General features: G+C 32.4%; 1 protein-coding gene across 1 annotated transcript in view; it reads right to left on the minus strand.

Annotated features, from left to right (window-relative positions):
* Positions 1-10,800: 10,800 nt before the first annotated feature.
* LOC139483110 (phosphoribosylformylglycinamidine cyclo-ligase-like) overlaps positions 10,801-22,849 on the minus strand; it is a 39,003-nt gene continuing 26,954 nt past the window's right edge. Inside the window, exon 5 of the mRNA XM_071267143.1 lies at positions 10,801-10,905. The gene's annotated coding sequence lies outside the window, so the exon portion shown is untranslated. The remainder of the gene's footprint in view (positions 10,906-22,849) is intronic.

Consider the following 22,849-nt stretch of genomic DNA (forward strand, 5'->3'; position numbering starts at 1 on the left):
AATAAAGGAGAAATTCAACAATTAATGAAAAATTATTAACTACTTCCTGTAGGTCGTGACGTTTTCTCCTGGTTTTTGCATGCCGGGATTTAAAATACAATCAGTAAAAGTCTTGGTTTTTAATGATATTTAAACGTAATCGTAAGCGCGCCGATGACTTATGGTTTATCTAATAAACATCCGATAATAAGAAGATAAGACGCACAGACGTGCAATTGTACACATTCATGAGATAAATTTTCTATGTTAAACGTATATATTTGAATTATTTTTGTAGACAGCCAAAAAAGTTATAAATTTATTAATTAATGCATTTTCGGACTGATATATGAGGTGAACAAATTAAAGTACAATAATCTGTAAAGACAATATGTTGGTGTACTCTTATTGACCTTTTACTATCTCTGCTATGACTAGATTTATACGATGTGTGTATTCACGGTTCTGTGGCAAATTGAATACTCGTAGATGGTTTGTTGAAAGGTAAATTGTTATTTGCACTTCGGTATTTAACCACGCCTCTAGGGCACACCTTGCCAGGTGTGACTGTCTATTCGGATCAGTGGATTATAAAACAAGGGAGCATTCAATATACACATCTATAATACTAATTCAAGTTTGTGACAAATAAAAATAGATCGCCGTGGAATTATTTAATTATATTTGCTGTATCATTTATTTCAATTCAAATAAATTAATTTACTAAGTAATAAACAATTTTCGGTTAAAGACGGGAAACTTAATTCATGTGTCAGAATGAAATGATATACACCTCTTGTCCTTGATTTAAGTCTCATTAAAAAGGGGAAATTAGAAATAGCTTTACCAAAGCATTTTGATTTTCTTTATTAGGCAAAAAATGTACGAGAACACTTACATTTAGACTTTTGAAAGCCATGTATTAATTGATATCTGAAACTATCTGAAGATAAGTAGATTACTCTACCGAAGCGCAGTATAATATGTACGAACAAAGAAAAAATACTTTTGTTTTTAAATCTTTGCACATTTAAAGAGCAGTGGGTCGTTGTTGGACATGTAAATCTTATAAAGTGTATCATCTGTTAAATTTGCAGGTCACTGAAAGGGGAAGTTCCATACGGAAGTAGGTTTTGAGATTGATTTTTTTTATATCCAGTGACACATTTTACATGCGTATTCTTGAACGTTTGATACATCATTTACTCTCAAATTGCAAAAAACGAAAACTTCCACTTGTATTTATAGTATTTGTTGAAATAGTCCTCCTCTCACAACGTATAATACTCTATTTATTTGACCAACGATGTTCAAAAACAAAAGACAACGAATTTTGTGTCATCTTTACCTATTTTTGAATGTAACTTATAAGGCTGTTCAACTGACAAGAATACCGCTAAAGCGGATAAGCAGTTTATTCTTTAAATTGCTATCATATCACGGCAAGAAAGAAAATAAATCCCGAAATTGATTTGAAACTTTAATACTCAATAGTTTTCCTAGAAAATACTCACACCCCTTTGGGATTATTAGTGTACGTCCAGTTGCATATATTTTACATGAATGTCGAAACAATTGTGATGATGACGAATTTCTTCCTTTATTCGAGAACAATCTAATTGATATATAAAACTGGGATTTTACTATGTTCATAACTTCGATGAACCAAAGCAAGATATATATCGACCTGTATTTAAATCAAACTGGTTCTCTTCTTCTTCTTCTTCTTCTTTTGGTATACAATATAGTCTGATACATGTATATATTTTGAATTGCACTATAGTTCCGTAACTTTCTATCCAGGCGTATAAGCCAACATCGACAAGTGCGTAGATTTTTTAAATCAATATTTTTGGTATGTTCCAGTCTGTCCTTTACTATTGACAAATTACATTTTCCCAAATTAACCCTCGGAAAAAATATGTATATAGATTTTTATTTCTTCAAATCTTTTTTTTTTTTTGTGGTATTTTTTATATTTTCATAAATAATATTCTTTACACCAGAAATGTTATTTATAAACAAGCGTACGAGTTAAGTTATTGGCATCATATCACTTTCAGACACACAAGACAGAGATGTGTATTATACACCTGATAGTTCAAAATGGAAAGTTATTAGTCTGCCGTGTACACTGATCAATACCTACAGAAGTGAAACGATGCATGAACTTGCAAGCCCGACAGGAAATCGCTTGAATACCTGGACGTGTCACCTGAGTCCTCACACCCCTCACAATACCTTTGGGAGTAATACCTTTAGCCATGCTGGTGATCAGATGAGGAAAGATCCGAATTTATTTGAATAAAGTTTATTACTTTAAAGAATTATGAAAACAATTTTCACGGAACACTTATTTATTATTTGAACTTTGACTTTTTAACTCATTCCAATATTAACAGTTTAAAAATAACAGATATATAATAATGGTCATTTTCCCTCAGCATTTTCCGTATCAAGTTTATAGTTAGTCAGATAAAACAATCGTACGATTGACAAGATATCGACACACAATTACGACTACATCGGTTACTGTAGTTTTGGTTCTTTGTGTTTTATAGACATATCGTGATTATAATCGTAGAAGATGACAAAATGGCGGAGCGTAGAAAATTGATACTCAAAATTTAAAATCGATGTTGATCTCTTATCTAGCGGAATAAAACTTTAATTAATATCTATAAATTTTAGCCTTTTTATACAGAATGGACATAATATCAATTTTTGATTTTTTTGCGAAGTTTCCCTTTAAATAAAGCAATCTCTACCATATAGTGCTTACAAGCATTTAAATTACCATTCTAGATTTATGCCCCTTTCCAAATGGAAAATAGCTGATTTTTTTGTTTCTGTTCTCTTTCCCGAAGTTTGTCTGAACTAAATTTCAAGAAATGTATATATAATGCTTATTATTAGTAATAAGCATTATATATACATTTCTTTAGTGTTGGATAATATGTTAAGATAACCAACCAATTATCTATTACTATATATCCGTTGACAGCAACCAACAAACTATCTGTTATAATCGCCATCTTTATACATTGCCCTTTTTTTTTTGTAAATGAAATCATGCATTTAGTCACATTGTACATGTCTAATGTGTATATTCCATATCATAGCAGAGTTTTAGATGTTCATATTTGATCTTTTGTTTCCTTTTCATATTTTATTAATCAGCTATTAAAACAGTGAATCAATTAGAATCTTGATTCAGATTGAACATATTTTGTCTTATAATTACAACATTTATTACCAACAATGACACTAAAATTTCTTAATTTTAACAGTATTACACACATTATAAATTTCAAATACATAGCTGTATAAAAATTGAATGCTTCTCATTAAAAAAAGATTTAAAAAAGTATTTAACTAACTTGAAGCAGTTTAAAAATTAATAAGAAAATAAAACAATGCGTTTGCATTTAAATATATACATTTAAGTAAAGGGATCCAACAAATGTCTGTTAATTCGTGAAGAATGTTTATTTTTCACTTTTGTGATTCTGTTAGCTGTGTCATCATGAGTCTGTACTTATAATTGCAAGAATGCAGAATTCTTACATAGTTAATGCGTATCCGATCCGTAATTTCAATGGCGGACAAACCGGGAAAAATTACAAAAATAAACGATGTTTGACAAGCAGTTTGGAAAGGAATATGAAGTTATTGATGCAACAAATGGATATAACATTAATTACAGGCAATTTGCACTTCGTTCTAAAGTAAAAAAAAAAAATTATTTCGTGTAAAATCAGAATGATTTCATGTTATATATCAGAATGATTTCATGTACGCTCTCGATGGTAAAAAGTACCGGAATTGAAAGAAAGTATTTCATAACTAGAGGCTCTCAAGAGCCTGTGTCGCTCACCTGTTACTGTATTTACTGATGTCAACCATCTTGGTTGGTAGGCGGGGTCATTAGACACCTTTTTTTAAATAGATACCCTAGTAATGATTGTGGCCAAGTTTGGTTAAATTTGGCCCATAGTTTTAGAAAAGAAGATTTTTGTACAAGTTACAACCAGGTGCTCCGCAGGGTGCAGCTTTATACGACTGCAGAGGTCGAACCCTGAACAGTTGGGGCAAGTATGGACAAAACATTCAAGCGTGATACAGCTCTGAATTTGGATTGTGATCAAATTTTTGACATTACATGTTTTTTTTTTACACAAAACAAATGTCGAGATTTTACAAATCAATTAAAGATTTCTTCTTCAAACTTTTTAAATCTAAAATTAAATAGTTGACACAGCATAGGTTTCTGACACAGAATGAATGTGGTCTAATGAACTTAAAAGGTTTTTTTTGCCTTTGAGCAATTCACTATGCTGTTGAATATTAATCCTCTCAAAAAAATGTTTGAAGAAATTTTCTATTTATTTATGAAATCTGAAATGAGAAAAATTTAAACCCCCCCCCCCCTTTTTTTCACATCCCCGTTTCCCTTTTTCCCAAACTGATATCAATTCAAATTTCTAATGGAGTTTGCAACAATAACTACTCTTTTAAATACATCATAAAATATTAAAATGTAAAATAAAGTGCTTGTTATCACTGAATGGTGAAGATTGGTTGGTAGTAAAAGTGAATATACATTGTTTATTGTATAAAACAATAAAAAAAACTTCATCAGCAACATTTTATATTGGCAAAGGAGTAGGTCCGGTAAGGCTCCTTTTTGGCCCAAAAATATAACAGTTTTACAAAATTGTTAAAATGTAAACTTTTCGTTATTTATTGGACAGATGAATGCTTCTGCTACATAAATATGGGCTGTTTTTGACAATACAATGCACTTATATCGGGTTGTAGCACCATTAAGTCATGCTAAATTACTGAAATCTTCAAAATTCGATCATTTTAGTTAAACTTTAGACGGTTTCCGTGTAAAACGAAAGTGGCCGCATTCGTGTTCATCCTTAATATTGCAATGTAAGTTGTATTTTATGATAATACATAACATATATAAAGGTTGTGGATGAACACGGATGCGGCCACTTTCATTTTTGACAAAAACAATCTGAAAAGTGACGTTTTTTGGCATATTTGAGAGATTTTTCATATTTGAGCTTCAATCGGATCGTTTTTAATGACATAATCAGTTAAAATCTTTCACATAAACTAATTGAATCAAGTGAAATAGACACTTAAGTGTTTAAAAAGTGGTCAAAATTTTTTGTCAGATGCAACTGAAATTTAAGGCCAAAATGAGTCCTTACCTACTCCTTTCCAATGAAGTTATTTACATAAAGTTATTGGCAAATAAAAATAGAAAATGACATCATAGTCATGTCTGGCAAATGTCCAACATACATTATCTAAAAACATTTTAGATAAGATAAGGAAAAAAAGCTTCATCAGCAACATTTTATATTGGCAAATTTCCAATGAAGTTATTTACATTTTAAAGTTATTGGCAAATAAAAATAGAAAATGACATCATAGTCATGTCTGGCAAATTTCCAACATATATTATCAACTACTATTCTATACAAAGAAAGATAACTCCAATTGAAAATTAATTGCTATTGCACAATATTGTGCAATTAGATATTTCTTGCCATTGTGCAATACTGTGCAATTGAAAATTTCTTGCTATTGCACAATACTTGATATGGAATCCTGATTTGGACCAACTTGAAAACTGGGCCCATAATCAAAAATCAAAGTACATATTTAGATAAAGCATATCAAATAAGCCCAAGAATTTAATTTTTGTTAAAATCAAACTTAGTTTAATTTTGGACCCTTTGGACCTTAATGTAGACCAATTTGAAAACTGGACCAAAAATTAAGAATCTACATACACAGTTAGATTTGGCATATCAAAGAACCCATTTATTCAATTTTTGATGAAATCAAACAAAGTTTAATTTTGGACCCCCATTTGGACCAACTTGAAAACTAGGCCAATAATTAAAAATCTAAGTACATTTTTAAATTCAGCATATCAAAGAACCCCAAGGATTCAATTTTTGTTAAAATCAAACTAAGTTTAATTTTGGACCCTTTGGACCTTAATGTAGACCAATTTGAAAACGGGACCAAAAATTGGGCCCCTTATTCCTACACTGTTAGGACCAAAACTCCCAAAATCAAACCCAACCTTCCTTTTATGGTCATAAACCTTGTGTTTAAATTTCATAGATTTCTATTTACTTATACTAAAGTTATGGTGCAAAAACCAAAAATAATGCTTATTTGGGCCCCTTTTTGGCCCCTAATTCATAAACTGTTGTGACCTCAACTCCAAAAATCAATCCCAACCTTCCTTTTGTGGTCATAAACCTTGTGTTAAAATTTCATTGATTTCTATTCACTTTTACTAAAGTTAGAGTGCGAAAACTAAAAGTATTCGGACGACGACGATGACGATGACGACGACGCCAACATGATAGCAATATACGACCAAAAAATTAAAATTTTTGCGGTCGTATAAAAATGACAAAAAGTTGTTCAATATTGACTATAAAGGGCAATAACTCCTTAAGGGGTCCTCTGACAATTTTAATCATGTTGACTTATTTGTAGATCTTATTTTGCTGAACATTATTGCTGTTTACAGTTTATCTCTATCTATAATAGTATTCAAGATAATAACCAAAAACTGCAAAATTTCCTTAAAATAACCAATTCAGGGGCAGCAACCCATCAACAGGTTGTCGGATTCATCTGAAAATTTCAGGGCAGATAGATCTTGACCTGATCAACAATTTTACCCCATGTCAGATTTGCTCTTAATGCTTTGGTTTCAAAGATATAAGCCAAAATATACATTTTACCCCTGTGTTCTATTTTTAGCCATGGCGGCCATTTTGGTTGGATGGCCAGGTCATCAGACACATTTTTTAAACTAGATACCCCAAGGATGTTTGTGGCCAAGTTTGGTTAAATTTGGCCCAGTAGTTTCAGAGAAGATTTTTGTAAAAGTTTACGGACGAGAGACGACGGATGATGGACGCGGAAGACGGACGCCAAGTGATGAGAAAAGCTCACTTGACCTTTCAGGTCAGGTGAGCTAAAAAGTTATTTATATTAAATAGCATACGATCAATCTGTATAGTCAATGCTTTTTAATATCATGTTTATAAAGAAAGAAATTGGTATTGTCTTTGATTATAGAATGTTTGACATTGTTATTGTCATCAACTGATATTATTCATTTCATTTGTTTGACTGCACATGTAAAATGCAAACCAGAAAGGGACCAGAAGTTGATATACTAAAAGTCCAGGAACTATAACGACAATCGATTGAACAAAATCCCAATCGATTATCAACATCGCCAGGCCCAACCAACTGATTTCCAACTTATTCCGATCATCGGAACACCACCACTTATTACCACTAAACTCAGTTAATGTTCAAATTTGGGCAGCTTCACTTTTCAGTTCTTAAGTTATGTCCCTTTATAACATTATATGCTAGCCGGGGAATCATTTGTGTCCCTGTGGACACATTCCCCATTTTTTTTTTTAATTTGAATTATTATTTAGGAATTAGTGATAAACCAAGGGTTTTTCTGGTAAAGGACAATTGAAAATTTGAAAGCATCGTAAGGGAGGTAATTCAAATCAATTTAAAGAACACTGTTTGATTACCTCCCTTACACTGCATGTAAATCATAATGATGATTGTCTTGCTTGAGGTGATTAAAGTGCCCAACAAGATTTTTTTAGGTAGAGGAAATTATCCTTAAAACGATCGTATTGACTTTTGATATCCCAAAATAGGCAGATCAGACTAATATTTTGACATTATTTAAAACTTTAGTTTGGGATTAATTGTAATTAATATATTCAAATAAGACTGAAAAATGCTTTTTTGATGTTTAGATAAACAATTATTATACCCCACGCAACAGGTTGCAGAGGGTATAATAATTTTGACCCTCTGGTCCGTCTGTCAAGAGTCCCTGTCCATCCGTCCAATTTTTGCTTTAATTTTGTAAACTTGTTGTTCTCTATTGATATAGTTGTTGGAACTTTATGTTGTATTTAAGGCAACAGAAAGTTTAGGCTTCAAAAGTCTACATAATTCTTGACTTTGTACAGAAAATTCGCCCTTTTAAATCATTTTATTAAATGGTCAGAGACCACAATTGTCATCCCTTGATTTTTTTTTGTTCACGAATATAGTCCCTAGTGTTGACAGTGGGTTACTTGCTATTAATTTTTATACCCCTTCCAAATTCATTTCTCCACGTTTAATGCCTCAAATTGCAAGTTGGGGGGTGAAATTACACTGTAAAAAAATTTGGGTCCAGAATTTTAAAAGAAAGTATAGTGATCTGTTCCAGCTGAAGGTTAAAAATTAGCACTTTGGAAGCTGTCAAAAGATTTCAAGACGCCCTAAACATAAAATACTCCACATTGAGTTAGAGCCGATGAAGTTTTCTATAATTTTTATACTATTTGTCCCAGTAGTACAACGCACTGTAAAAATTACATTGAGAAAGCACAGGTGGGATTTTTTTTAATTTTCACTTATGTTCTAAAAGAAATGCACTACCAAATAATTGTGGTCTCGAACCTAATGTTTCGCAAATAATGCACGACTTAAAGGGCACTAGCTACGAGATATATAAACAAGAGTGCACACGCTGAAATGTCTCGTCTTCTATACTAATCATTGATATTATGTTGATAGTCCTTAGTATAAAGCTTTATTACAACTGTCACATAAACTTAACATTAACCAAGATAACTAAACAAAGTCCAATGAACCTTAAAAATGAGGTCAAGGTCAAATGAACCATACCAGGCAGACATTATACAGCTAACAGTGCTTCTATACAACATATATAGTTGACCTATTACTTATAGTTTAAGAAAAATAGACCAAAACACAAAAACTTAACTCTGTGCAATGAACCGTGAAAATGAGGTCACGGTCAAATAAAACCTGCGCAACTGACATGAAGATCCTTAAATATTTCCATACACCAAATATAGTTGACCTATGGCATATAGTATTAGATAAAAAGACCAAAACTCAAAAACTTAACTTTGACCACTGAACCATGCAAATGAAGTCAAGGTCACATGACATCTGCCCGCTAGATGTGTACACCTTACAATCATTCCATACAACAAATATAGTAGACCTGCTGCTTAAAGTATGAGAAAACAGACCAAACCACTGAACCATGAAAATGAGGTCAAGGTCAGATGACAGTCCTTCCATACACCGAATATACTAGACCTATTGCTTACAGTATCTGAGATATGGACTTGACCACCAAAACGTAACCTTGTTCACTGATCCATGAAATGAGGTCGAGGTCAAGTGAAAACTGTCTAATGGGCTTGAGGACCTTGCAAGGTTGCAACATACCAAATATAGTTATCCAATTACTTATAATAAGAGAGAATTTAACATTACAAAAAATCTGAAGAAAACAAAATTCTTCAAAAAAACGTCAAAAAAAGAATTTGAGTCGGCGGGTTTATTTTGGGTCGGTCGTGTTTGGGCAAACATACAATCTTTTTATTTTGGCCCCATACACCGAATATACTAGACCTATTGCTTATAGTATCTGAGATATGGACTTGACCACCAAAACTTAACCTTGTTCACTGATCCATGAAATGAGGTCGAGGTCAAGTGAAAACTGTCTGACGGGCTTGAGGACCTTGCAAGGTATGCACATACCAAATATAGTTATCCAAAGGCAATTACTTTTTTAAGAATTTAACATTACAAAAAAATTTGAACTTTTTTTTCAAGTGGTCACTGAACCATGAAAATGAGGTCAAGGACATTGGACATGTGACTGAAGAAAAGTTCGTAACATGAGGCATTTATATACAAAGTATGAAGCATCCAGGTCTTCTACCTTCTAAAATATAAAGCTTTTAAGAAGTTAGCTAACGTCGCCGCCGCCGGATCACTATCCCTATGTCGAGCTTTCTGCAACAAATAAATTTTTAATCTATAATACAAAATTTAACAGACCTATAAAAATCCAATTGCACGAGTTGCTTAATCTATTTATAACTGTGTTTATGTTTACATCGCTCATATGGTCACAGAATGTCAACGGATAAGTAATTAGATAGTGTCTTGGCTAAATTTTACACAAAACGAAGCAACAACCTATTGAGACCATGTCCTGTAAATTGTTTATTTGATATTTTTGATAGTTAGGAAAAATGTTTTACATTGTTATAAATAAAATGAGAATTTGAGTCAAATCGGTGAACATTAATTTGGCAGCTAGTGCCCCTTTAAGTAAAATCATTTCTTAATACACTGCCAAAAATTCATTCGTATTGATACAGTGGTATTGTAATAAAGTGTGCTTGAATGAACAGTGGTATAGCAAACATCAATTCCCTCTCAAAATGTTGTCACATACTATAGCTGTCAATTTATATTTAGCAGTTACTAATAATTGATATTAATTTTAGCCATGATTTTGTATGTTATTTTATATTTCCAAAACTGTTAGGATGTATTTAAATGTGTAATTATGGTTGCAAACTTCATTAGAAATTTGATTTGAGATACTGACCACATCTTGGGGCAAAACATGTTTTGGGGAATAAGGAAAAGGGGGAGGTGGAAAAAAGTAAAATGCTAATTTGTCCCCTAATTCCTTAACTATTGGGACCATAACCCTTAAAATAAATCCCAACCTTCCTTTTATGGTCATAAACTTGTGTTTAGATTTCCTAGATTTCTATTTTTTAATTCTAAAGTTATTGTCTTCAAACAACAGAGACGACGAAGACGTGATACCACTATCTTATAACTGTAGAAATCAGGAGGGATGCAATTTTGTTTCATATTTCCATCACTTGAATAATTACCTTTATTTTCAATAAAAACTGCTATTCTATCTTTTTTTCTGTTCCTTATTCCAGGTCTTGTATAAATTTATTTTCAGGTTTTGTAACTGTAGTTGTTGTGAATCTGCAATTATTTTACAAAAGATGAGAATTAAACATGTCACATTAATACATCATGCTAGTCCTAAAACGATTGGTAAAGCTTGAGAAAGGTGTTGTCAATTATGTAGGGCCTCATTTATCCAAACCTACTGTTTGAAAATGACAAAGTCTACCTACTTTAGGAGTTCCATGCCATTAATGAGGATTTTAAGATAATGCATAGTTCTATAAGGAAGCAAATAAATTTTTTTTACAAATGACTTGCAAAAAGTATAAAACACCATTTTAATGACTATCAACTGCTATATTTAATTTATTAAAGAGAAAAACAATAAAAAAAATAAATAATGCAAAGTTGATCAAATTGAGGCATTTTAAAGTAAGAGAAACCAGAGCACCAAAGCAATTTGCTTAAACACATAAAAATTCTTTCTGAATGGATAATATAAACTTGAAAAACAAATATATACAGTTAGTTAATCATAAGCTGAAGAAATAATATATATCATGCATGCATTCAATGCAAATTATGTATTGCAGTGTGTTAGTTTTTTCTACATCCTGATATCGAGGGGGAGGATTAAGATCTCACAAAACATTTTTAACCCCACCTCATTTTTATACCCCCTCCCCTTTTAACGCTTTAAAAAGAGGGGTTTACTGTCCATCTGTCAGTCTGTCTGTCGATCAGTCCATCTGTCGGTCTGTTTGTCCCATGAATATTTTTCGTCACATTTTTCTCTAAAACTACAATGCCAGGGTTTCTGAAATTTGGTTTCAGGGTTTATAAGGATCAACCTCGTTCTGATTTGTGTCACGTGATCAATTGTTCACTCATGTGGTTCTGGGTAGATTGGACTTATTAAATTGGCATTCACAACTATTTGCGCATTTACAAGTTAATTGTTCTTATTAGAATTTAAAATTGTCTTATAAATAGGAAAAAATCAATGCGAAAATTATTTTAGATCAGGAGTTTCAGATGTTGAGAAATGTACACTGAATGTTGATAAAACCAAACAAAGATTTTCGTTACCGTGTCAGTTCAAAATCCATCATGCCCGCTTGGTTAGTACATAGATGTCCACTGTACCATGATACACAGTGACCTTTTTTGTAATAACATTTATTTGTTTTTGTTATTTTTCTTCTTCAGAAAAGTGGTACCTTTAATAGGCTTGCAAATAATGTTGCAAAAATCATTGTAAAGAATGTTACCTTTTTTTATTTGAACATGTCCAATATGCAGGCCTTTTATGCCTGTTTCCTTCAGCTTGTTGTTTAGGTATTCCACATCTTCTTTTCTAATTACAAAAAGCAGACCTATACCTAAACTGAAATCTAAGATTTCCTCTGTTGTAAGGTCTCCCTACAAAAATAATATTAATATATTTTGAGGAAGAGAATACAGATTTTTAATATTTTTAATTTTTATATGCCCGTCGTCTTTTTCCCCGTCGTCTTTTAGACGGGACGTATTATGGTATACCGTTGTCCGTCCGTCCGTCTGTCCGGCGTAAACATGTCGCACCGTAACTTGAGAACGACTTATCCAAATTTCATGAAACTTAATATAGTTGTTTCTTATGATGGTCAAATGATCTGTATACTTTTTGGTGAAAATAAGATTTAAACTTTTTGAGTTACGGCACTTTATAACTAAAACAGGGGTGTGTTTTTTTCACATGTCGCACTGTATCTCAAAAACGATTCTTGATTATGACTTAAAACTTTAAACACTTCTTAGTTATATTATTCTCAATATCTGTATACTTTTTGGTGATGATTCAAAATTTCATTTTTTAGTTATTGAGTATTTTGTTAAAAAGGGGGAGGTTTTTTTTACATGTCGCGCCATATCTCAAAAACTATTTATGATTATTGCTTAAAACTTTACACATGTCTTTGTTATATTAATCTCAATATCTGTATACTTTTTGGTGATGATTCAAAATTTCATTTTTGAGTTATTAGTATTTTGTAAAAAAGGGGGAGTTTTTTTTTTTTACATGTTGTGCCGTATCTCAAAAACTATTTATGATTATTGCTTAAAACTTTACACACTTCTTTGTTCTATTAATCTAAAGATCTGTATACTTTTTGGTGATTATTCAAAATTTTATTTTTGAGTTATTGAGTATTTTGTAAATAGTTATCAAAAGTACCAGGATTATAATTTAGTACGCCAGACGTGCGTTTCGTCTACATTAGACTCATCAGTGACGCTCATGTCAAAATATTTATAAAGCCAAACAAGTACAAAGTTGAAGAGCATTGCGATCCAAAATTCCAAAAGGTTGTGCCAAATATGACTAAGGTAATCTTGTAAAACAGGGGAGGGTTTTTTACATGTCGCGCCGTAATAAGCATTTTCTTGGTTTTTGTACTATAACTTTAGTTTAAGTAAATAGAAATCTATGAAATTTTGACACAATGTTTATGACCACCTAAGGAAGGTTAGGATTGATTTTGGGAGTTTTAGTTCAAACAGTTTAGGAATTAGGGGCCAAAAAGGGACCAAATAAGCATTATTCTTGGTTTTTGCACAATAACTTTAGTTTAAGCTAATAGAAATCAATGAAATTTTGACACAAGGTGTATGACCACAAAAGGAAGGTTGGGATTTATTTTGGGAGTTGAGGTCTGATCAGTTTAGGAATTAGGGGCCAAAAAGGGGCCCAAGTAAGCATTATTCTTGGTTTTCGCACCATAACTTTAGTATAAGTAAATAGAAATCTATGAAATTAAAACACAAATTAATGACCACGTTTCAATGTCAACAGTTCAACAAATGAAAGTTTTTAACGACCTTGACATTGCATGACTTGCATATATACTCGATATCTCTCGGGATTTTTCTAATAAGTCTCTTTCGATGGATAACGGCCATGTGTTCCGATAGAAATACAAACCGGAACTCTCAAAATTGAATAAAACCTCTAGATAATAATAAAGTAACGACGTATAGAATAGTCGTATAAGTAAAATATGCACCTATTTTTTTTTGACATGTGACGATTGAACCGGCCAAATAACTGTTTGAAACGGTCAATTTGGCCGGCGGCCGGTTCTTATGGAAAACACTTCTTATACCATATATATTCATGTATGGGACAATATAACAAATTAAATGAATTAAAGGAGAGTCTGGCCTAGGGTCACTGTACACCCTCCTGTTTAAGAACTTTGAAACAGTCGAGATCCTCTCCACTTAACCACATATACTTATGTATGGGACTATATAACAAATCAAATAAAATATATGGGAAATCCCTGAGATCACCCACCCCTCCTGTTTGAGAACTTGGAATCAGTCAAGATCCCCACCTTTAAATTAAACCATATATATTCATCTATGGGACAAAAGAACTAATCAAATGAAATATAGGGAGAGTCCTTAGGGTCACCTTCCCCCCTCCTGTTTGATAACTTGTAAACAGATGAGAACCCCACCCATCAACCATATATATTCATGTATTGGACAATATAACGAATCAATAAGATATAGGGGAAGTCATAGGGGTCACCCCACCCCTTCTTGTTTGAAAACTTGATAATGGTCAAGATCCCCACCACTAAACCATATATATTCATGTATGGGACAATATAAAAAATCAGATGAAATATAAGGGTTGTCCCTAGGGTCACCCCTTCCCATCTTGTGTGTGTTTTGAGAACTTGTTAAAGATTGAGATACCAACTCCTAAACCATAGTCGTTCCTGTTTGTCATTTTAAAAAGATTGAATGACATACAAGGTCAATCTCATAGGCATCACATATGCATATCACTTTGCTAGAACTAACAGCATTATCATGATTATGTTACAATTATTTCTTGTTTATTATAAAATTTTATTTAAAAAATGAGTAGGTTTAAAGAATTTTCCTTAATTATATTTAGAATTATTTCTGGTCCTATAAAAATTTTCATTTTAATATGGATCATTTTAAAGAAAACATTTTTCAAGCCAAAGAATGTTTGACCAACTGTTTTATAATTACCTGACTTTTATTCGAAACTTAGACATCATGGACTTGGGGTGAAGGTGGGGGTCATTTACATTTGCTATGGGCAGGTCAGTAAGACCTCACCTTTGATCCCTGTAGTAGTAAATATTTGTCTGATTTGTGTCTCATAACTTTTGTACTGTAGAACACAAACTCAGTTTTCTTTCCAGGGAAGCAAGTCCATTCATACTTTTACAAGATCGTACTAAAGTCAACTAATACCAACGTTAACTATCAACTAGAAGAACTGCAATCATTGCAAACTTGTACCGCTGCAGACTCATGACCATGAAAAAAATATACTTGAAAAATGCGTTGCTTTTGAAAACCATGATAAAATATGAATTATTTGCTTTATGTGGATTAATTCATAAAATGAATGTAAATGTACAATTTATGAATGTTAAATGTTTGTTCTTTTGAAAGAAAAAAAAATTGAAGCAACATTGCCACAGTTTTCATAATTATGTTTGCCTTGGTTTTTGGATAACTGCCTACAGCGCTTACAGTGCTTTGATTTAATAGAACTATTGTAGTTACCTTTTCAATCATCCATGCGTATAATGGTGGTATTGTCCATTTGTCTGTATTCAATACAACCATCAAATCTGATGGCAAATGTTTTCCAATTTCATTTAAGCCTGTTTCAGCTACATTTATGCAGGCCAATAGCGAATTCATGCTCGACTTAATCTCTGCACATATTGGCCTGCATATACTTTTCAGAATGTGTCCTGTAACAAAAACTTGTCCATATGAAGCTTAAAATTAAGTTACATAACATATATTTATTCCAAGAACTTATTTTATAAATTTTGTGCCCCTGTTGTAGGGGAGGGGGCATTAAGTTTTACCCTTGGACAATCTGTTATATCTGTATATTATGTAATGTTTACTCTTATCTCCACAGGAGCTGGAGTTGTAAAACTTGGTTGGTTGATAAGATATTATAACTCCAGCTCCTGTGATATATTATCAACCAACCAAGTTTTACACAATCCATCCCCTTATCCCAAAAATTGGTTTGCTTCAACCAAATGTTATTAACTTATACACAATGTTTTTCACCATGAAAACAAAAGTTGATCCGTCCCCGTAACAGTATTATGAAAACAAATCAAGGGTGTCGCAAACAAATATTTATTTATATGCAGTTTTTAACTGGATTTTTGTGACAAAAATGTCGGTTATTGATTTCGGAATGTACGGCGGGCGTGCGGCCGGGCAGTCTGCGGCAAGGCGGGCGGCAACCAAATGTTGTCCGTGCATTAACTCATGAACCGTCCAACCAAAGGTTTTAAAATTTTAATATGTTGTTACTGACAACTAAATGAAGGTCAAGTTCAATAATGACGATTTGACTTTTACCGTTCAGGAGTTATGGTTCTTGGAAGATTGAAAAATGTCATTTCCAGTCGTGTCCATGCATTAACGCATAAACTGTTCAACCAAAGCTTCCCAAATTTTAATATGTTGTTACTGATGACAAAATGGAGGTCAATTTCAGGGTGCTATAAACAGTTTCGTATAAAAAACTAGGGGTTATTCCCCAACTAAAAATAGACATGGAGGGAAGACCCTTTTTATCAACATAATTGATGAAAAAGTATCTTTTTTTTGTATTTGGTTGTAAAGATATGTTAATTTACTTCAATTAAAACAGGTTGAATGATTAAAATAATTTAAAAAATTAGATTAAATATTCATGTTTTGAGGGGAGACAACACTGTAAACAGTCTGTTTTTTTAGCAGTGAAAATTCAAAACTTATTTGCAGCCACTGTAGCTCTTTTCGGAGCAGGCGAACGTACCCTGAAGCATAAATTTTTTGAAAGACCAGGTAAAAATCTATGAAATTCATACAACTTTGATTATGAAAAATGTGCAGGTATCATGTCTTCAGGGGTGTGCAAATGACCTGATTTCAGGTTTTTAACCGGATTTTTGTGACAAAAATGTCGGTTATTGATTTGGGGATGTATGGCGGCAGTCGGGCGTCCGGGCGGTCGGCAATCAAATGTTGTCCGTGCATTAACTCATGAACCGTTCAGCCAAAGCTTTTAAAATTTTAATATGTTGTTACTGACAACTAAATGAAGGTCAAGTTCAATAATGGCGATTTTGACTTTTACCGCTCAGGAGTTATGGTTCTTGAAAGATTGAAAAATGGAGTTTTCAGTCGTGTCCGTGCATTTACGCATGAACTGTTCTACCAAAGCTTCCCAAATTTTAATATGTTGTAACTGATGACAAAATAGAGGTCAATTTAAATAATGACGATTTTGACTTTTACCGTTCAGGAGTTATGGTTCTTGAAAGATTGAAAAATTGTGTTTCCCGTCATGTTCGTGCATTTTCTCATGAACCATTCAGCCAAAGCTCTTGAAATTACCAAAGCTTCCCAAATTTTAATATGTTGTAACTGATGACAAAATAGAGGTCAAGTTCAATAATTACGATTTTGACTTTTACCGTTCAGGCGTTATGGTTCTTTAAAGATTGTAAAATGGCGTTTCCATTCAAGTTGTTGCATTTACTCATGAACCATTCAATCTAAGCTTTTCAAATTTTAATATGTTGATACTGATGACAAAATGGAGGTCAAATTTGATATTGACGATTTTCACTTTCACCATTTATCAGTAATGGTTCTTGTGATATTGCCAGGACACAAATAAATATTAATAAATCCGGTTTGCTGTCGTTGTGACAGCCTCTTGTTTAAGCTTAAATTAGGCAATGTTTTTCCCAGTTTCTCTGTATAAAACGTTTTTATACTATTAAAAGTACACTTATTTTTTATCCATTATAAACTAGAGAACATTCTGATTCCAGTGATATCTAGTTTTATACAGGTATCTTTATTAATCAGTCCACCACTAAGGGTCACTTGTACATGGTCCCTCAAAATATGAGGTCATAGAAAAAAACTGTTGATTGCACCCTTAAGGGGCAAATATAAAATAAAGTGATGGTTAGCATAGAAATGTGTTTGCGAATGGAGTAAAATAATTCTGAAAAATATTGTACGACATGTATACATTAATTTAAAAGCATCAGTTTGGTATATTTAATGCAAATATTACAGTCCATCATCCGTCAGTCCATTTGTCCCATCAATATTTTTCGTCACATTTTTCTCTAAAACTACAATGCCAGGATTTCTGAAATTTGGTTTCAGGGTTTATATAAGTCATCTATACCGTGTGATGCATTTTCAGATTCATTACTCAACAATTTCCTGTTTACAGAACACTTGTATCATTTAACACATGCTGGTCATTTAGTTGAAAGTTTTCGTTGCATTTTATTCAGAAACTACAAATCAATGCGAGGGTTTCTGAAATTTGGTTTCAGGGTTTATTTAAGTCTGCTATACCGTTTGCTGCATTTTCAGATTCAGAATTTTTCAGCTTTTGGTTATATCTATTTTTTTTAATTGCTATATAATTTTTACTATCACCACTGTGCTATCACACTGTGCATGTGTAATAAGTATAGTTGTATCAATAATTGGCATTCACAACTATTTCCGCATTTAAAGTTAATTGTTCTTATTAGAATTTAAAATTGTCTTATAAATAGGAAAAAATCAATGCGAAAATTATTTTAAATCGGGAATTTCAGATGTTGAGAAATGTACACTGAATGTTGATAAAACCAAACAAAGATTTTCGTTACCGTGTCAGTTCAAAATCGATCATGCCCGCTTGGTTAGTACATAGATATCCACTGTACCATGATACACAGTGACCTTTTTTGTGATAATATTTGTTTTTGTTATTTTTTTCTCTTAGAAAAGTGGTACCTTTAATAGGCTTGCAAATAATGTTGCAAAAATCATTGTAAAAAATGTTACCTTTTTTTTATTTTAACCTGTCCAATATGCAGGCATCTTGCTTCCTTAAGCTTGTTGGTGATGTACTTTATGTCTTCTTTTCTGCTGACAAAAAACATACCTAAACCTAGACTGAAATCTAGGACTTCCTCTGTTGTAAGGTCTTAATGCAATGACTGTGCCAGACATCATGTGTAATCAAGGGGTATCCAACACTATACCCCTAAATAACCTGTCGTTTAATTTTTCTACTTATTATCCCTTTAATACGTTAGGCCTTAAAGGGACACTAAAGCTCCCAAATACATGCTCACTGATTTGACTCAAATTCGCATATCTTATGGATAACAATGAAAAACATTTTTCCAAACAATCAAAAGTATAAAATAAACAAATTACAGGACATGGTAATTTATTATGTAGCTTCGTTTCGTGTGAACTTTAGCCAAGACGCCATCTAATTGACTATCGAGTTGACCTTCTTTGACCATATAAGCGATGTAAAAAAAAACTTAGATATAAATAGATTAAGCAACTCGTGCAATTGGATCTTTATAGGTCTGTTAAATTTTGTACTATATGTTTAAAACTTATGTTTATCCTTGTTTTTATAAGACCAAAAATGTTTTGGTCGTATATTGGTATCAAGTCTTCGTCGTTGCGTCGTCCGAAGACATTTGGTTTTCGCACTCTAACTTTAGTAAAAGAAAATAGAAATCTATGAAATTTAAACACAAGGTTTATGACTATTAAAGGAAGGTTGGGATAGATTTTGGGTGTTTTGGTCCCAACAGTTTAGGAATTTATTATAGGGGCCAAAAAGGGCAGAAATAAGCATTTTTCTTGGTTATCGCACAATAATTTTAGTATAAGTAAACAGAAATCTATGAAATTTTAACATAAGGTCTATGACCACGAAAGGAAGGTTTGGATTGATTTTGGGAGTTTTAGTCCCAACAGTTTCGGAATTAGGGGCCCAAAAAAGGTCCCAAATAAGCATTTTTCTTGGTTTTTGCACAATAACTTAAGTATGAAGTTAATTGAAATCTATCAAATCTTAACACAAGGTTTATGACCACAAAAGGAAGGTTTGGATTGAGGCTTAAATTAAAAATATTGTTTGTTTGCCCTTTACCAACTGACCCTATAAATTTGTTCCGCCTGAAAATCTTCTATGTGTATTTAGGCCAATTAAAATTAATTGATAGATTTTCATACCCGCCCGCCCCTCTGAAATCGTCCCGCCCCGATTTTTTTTATTTTGAAAAATTTACGATTTCCAGATTATGTTCATTTTCGTTACCAGTAACCGTCAATAATTTCGTTTCATTCGAACTTCCTGTTTCAAATTTCGTTTTTCATATTTCTTGTTTCGAGTAATTTAAAATGATTTCGTTGACAAATTCTGCTGCTCAATGATGACAATATCATCTATGGAGAATAGAGATAGATTACCAGAAGGGCATGACATATTTGGGTTATGAGTAATACGCTGTGTCCAAGAACGCAAATTGGGGTAAGTCACAAATTGGAAATTTCTGGCATTAGAAAACCTTGGGTTTTTTTTAATAAAACATTGACTTTGTGTCAGCAAATTTGGGCTCTGAAACTTTTAACTTGAATCCTCAGGTTTTATCTTTACCGTACAAGGTCTAGTCCGTTTGGTCACGTGAACGTTTACATGAACACATGCATTTAGACTTTTAAACCATTTGTTTGAAATCGATGTTGAACACTTTGAAATCATGATACTGTGGATTTATTATTATTCGTTGGATACCAATTTTCGTGGGTAGAGGTGAACCACGAATTCAAATGTTCAACCATTACATATTTCCATAGGCTCTGTATACAGTGATTGGCAAAACCACGAAAATGCAAGTTTTCTGCAATCAACGAAAATTGATACCCAGAAAAATAAATGAATCCACAGTATGACGTACGTTACTCTGTATCTTTATACTCGTGATACTTGAAGAGCAGATTCATTTACAAAAAAGTTCGTTTAATACAAAACTATCAATGTGTGTACAAACTAATTTGTAAACGGACGTTGTATTCTATGTAGGGATGGCCTTTTGTGATCTGTAGATCAGGATGATTATGTTAACGATGCCTTCAACCTGAGCATTGTTATATTATCTATATCTGACATGAACCAAAGTTGACAAAAGCCTTTAAAGTGGAGAATATTTGGCAGTAAAAAGTTTTCCATACAGATCATTTAAAAATGCGATGTAAAATACGTGAGAATTGAATTTCAAGTCTTGTAGCATTTTTATTGGAAACATAGGCAGACACGAAAATTTAAACAATCTAGGGACTTTTTCTACTAGTAATGTATTCGGGCATACTTAACCAGGACAAAGTTATCTCTTACAGAAAACCTTTAGGTAGAGGTTAGCATACAAGGTACGTAGTACAGATAATTAGAGCAAGTTAAAGCAAAACAGACAAATATGATATTATTCAGATTTTGTATCTTTAAAATAAAATATTATACCTACCTGCCTACCTGAATTACAAAAAATATACCAGGCCAAGTTATTTTTTTTGGGGAAAATAAAATATTTTACCTACCTACCTACCCCGTTTCAAAATAAAACATAGGGTCGGAAAAGGGCAAACAAACAATATTTTAATTTAGGCCTGATTTTTGGAGTTTTGGTCCCAACAAATTAGGGGCCAAAAGGGTCAAAAATTAAACTTTTTTTGATTTCATCAAAAAATGAATTATTGGGGTTCTTTGATATATATGCCAAATCTACCTGTGTATTCAGATTCTTAATTTTTGGTCCTGTTTTCAAATTGGTCCACATTAAGGTCCAAAGGGTCCAAAATTAAACTTGGCTTGAAATTTAACAAAAATTGATTCTTGTAGTTCTTTGATATGCTGAATCTAAACATGTACTTAGATTTTTGATTATGGGCCCAGTTTTCAAGTTGGTCCAAATCGGGGTCCAAAATTATTATATAAAGTATTGTGCAATAGCAAGAAATTTTCAATTGCATAGTATTCCACAATAGCAAGAAATCTTTAATTACACAGTATTGTACAATAGCAAGAAATTTTCAATTGCACAGTATTGCGCAATAGCAAGAAATCTTCAATTGCACAGTATTGCCCCTTTTCAAATTGGTCTACATTAAGGTTCAAAGGGTCAAAAATTAAACTTTGTTTGATTTCAGCAAAAATTGAATATATAGGGTTCTTCAATATGCTGAATCTAACCATGTATTTAGATTTTTAATATTTGGGGACGGTTGACCAATTGGTCTACATTGAGGTCTAAAGGGTCTAAAATTGAACATAATTTGATTTCATCAAAAATTGAATTTTTGGGGTTCTATGATATGCTGAATCTAACCATGTATTAGATTTTGGATATTCGACCATTAATAGGTAAATGTCCAATTTAAAAATTTTAAGTTTTTGAGTTTAAATTCTTAGACCACATTCATTCTGTGTCAGAAACCTATGTTGTGTCAACTATTTAATCACAATCCAAATTCAGAGCTGTATCAAGCTTAAATGTTGTGCCCATACTTGCCCCAACTGTTCAGGGTTGGAACTCTGCAGTCGTATAAAGCTGTGCCCTGTTGAGCATCTAATTACCTTAATAAGAATGAGGACAATGCATGCATTATTCCATCTCTTTCTATGAAGTTAAATTCGAGTTCACATAAATACAGATTGAATGAGGTCGAATTATAAGGGACGTCATCAAAAGATCAATGTAGGATAAAAAAAACTTAAAGCAAATAGTTTGAGGGTGGAGGGGGCATGGGGTTAAAATTCTGCAAGTTTTGTATATCTAATATCGATTTTTACATATATCCCTATTGGTTAATCAATTTTTCCCAAATTTAAGAGGGGGGATGTGGGGGTCAGAAAAACTATGTGAATTAAGTTTTTTATTCTACATTGAACTTTTGATGTCGTCCCTAAGTGAATTTCATTATCAATGTTTATAAGTTTAATTTGACAAAATTGAACCATTTTAGCTGATAAAAGCAAATTATTTTCGCTCTTTCACTTTCATTAAAGGGACTCAAATTATAACAATGTAAAACATTTATCCACACTATCAAAAGTCTAAAATAAACAGTTTACAGAGCA

This window comes from Mytilus edulis, chromosome 7 (genome assembly GCF_963676685.1).
Source record: "Mytilus edulis chromosome 7, xbMytEdul2.2, whole genome shotgun sequence".
Classification (NCBI taxonomy): domain Eukaryota; kingdom Metazoa; phylum Mollusca; class Bivalvia; order Mytilida; family Mytilidae; genus Mytilus; species Mytilus edulis.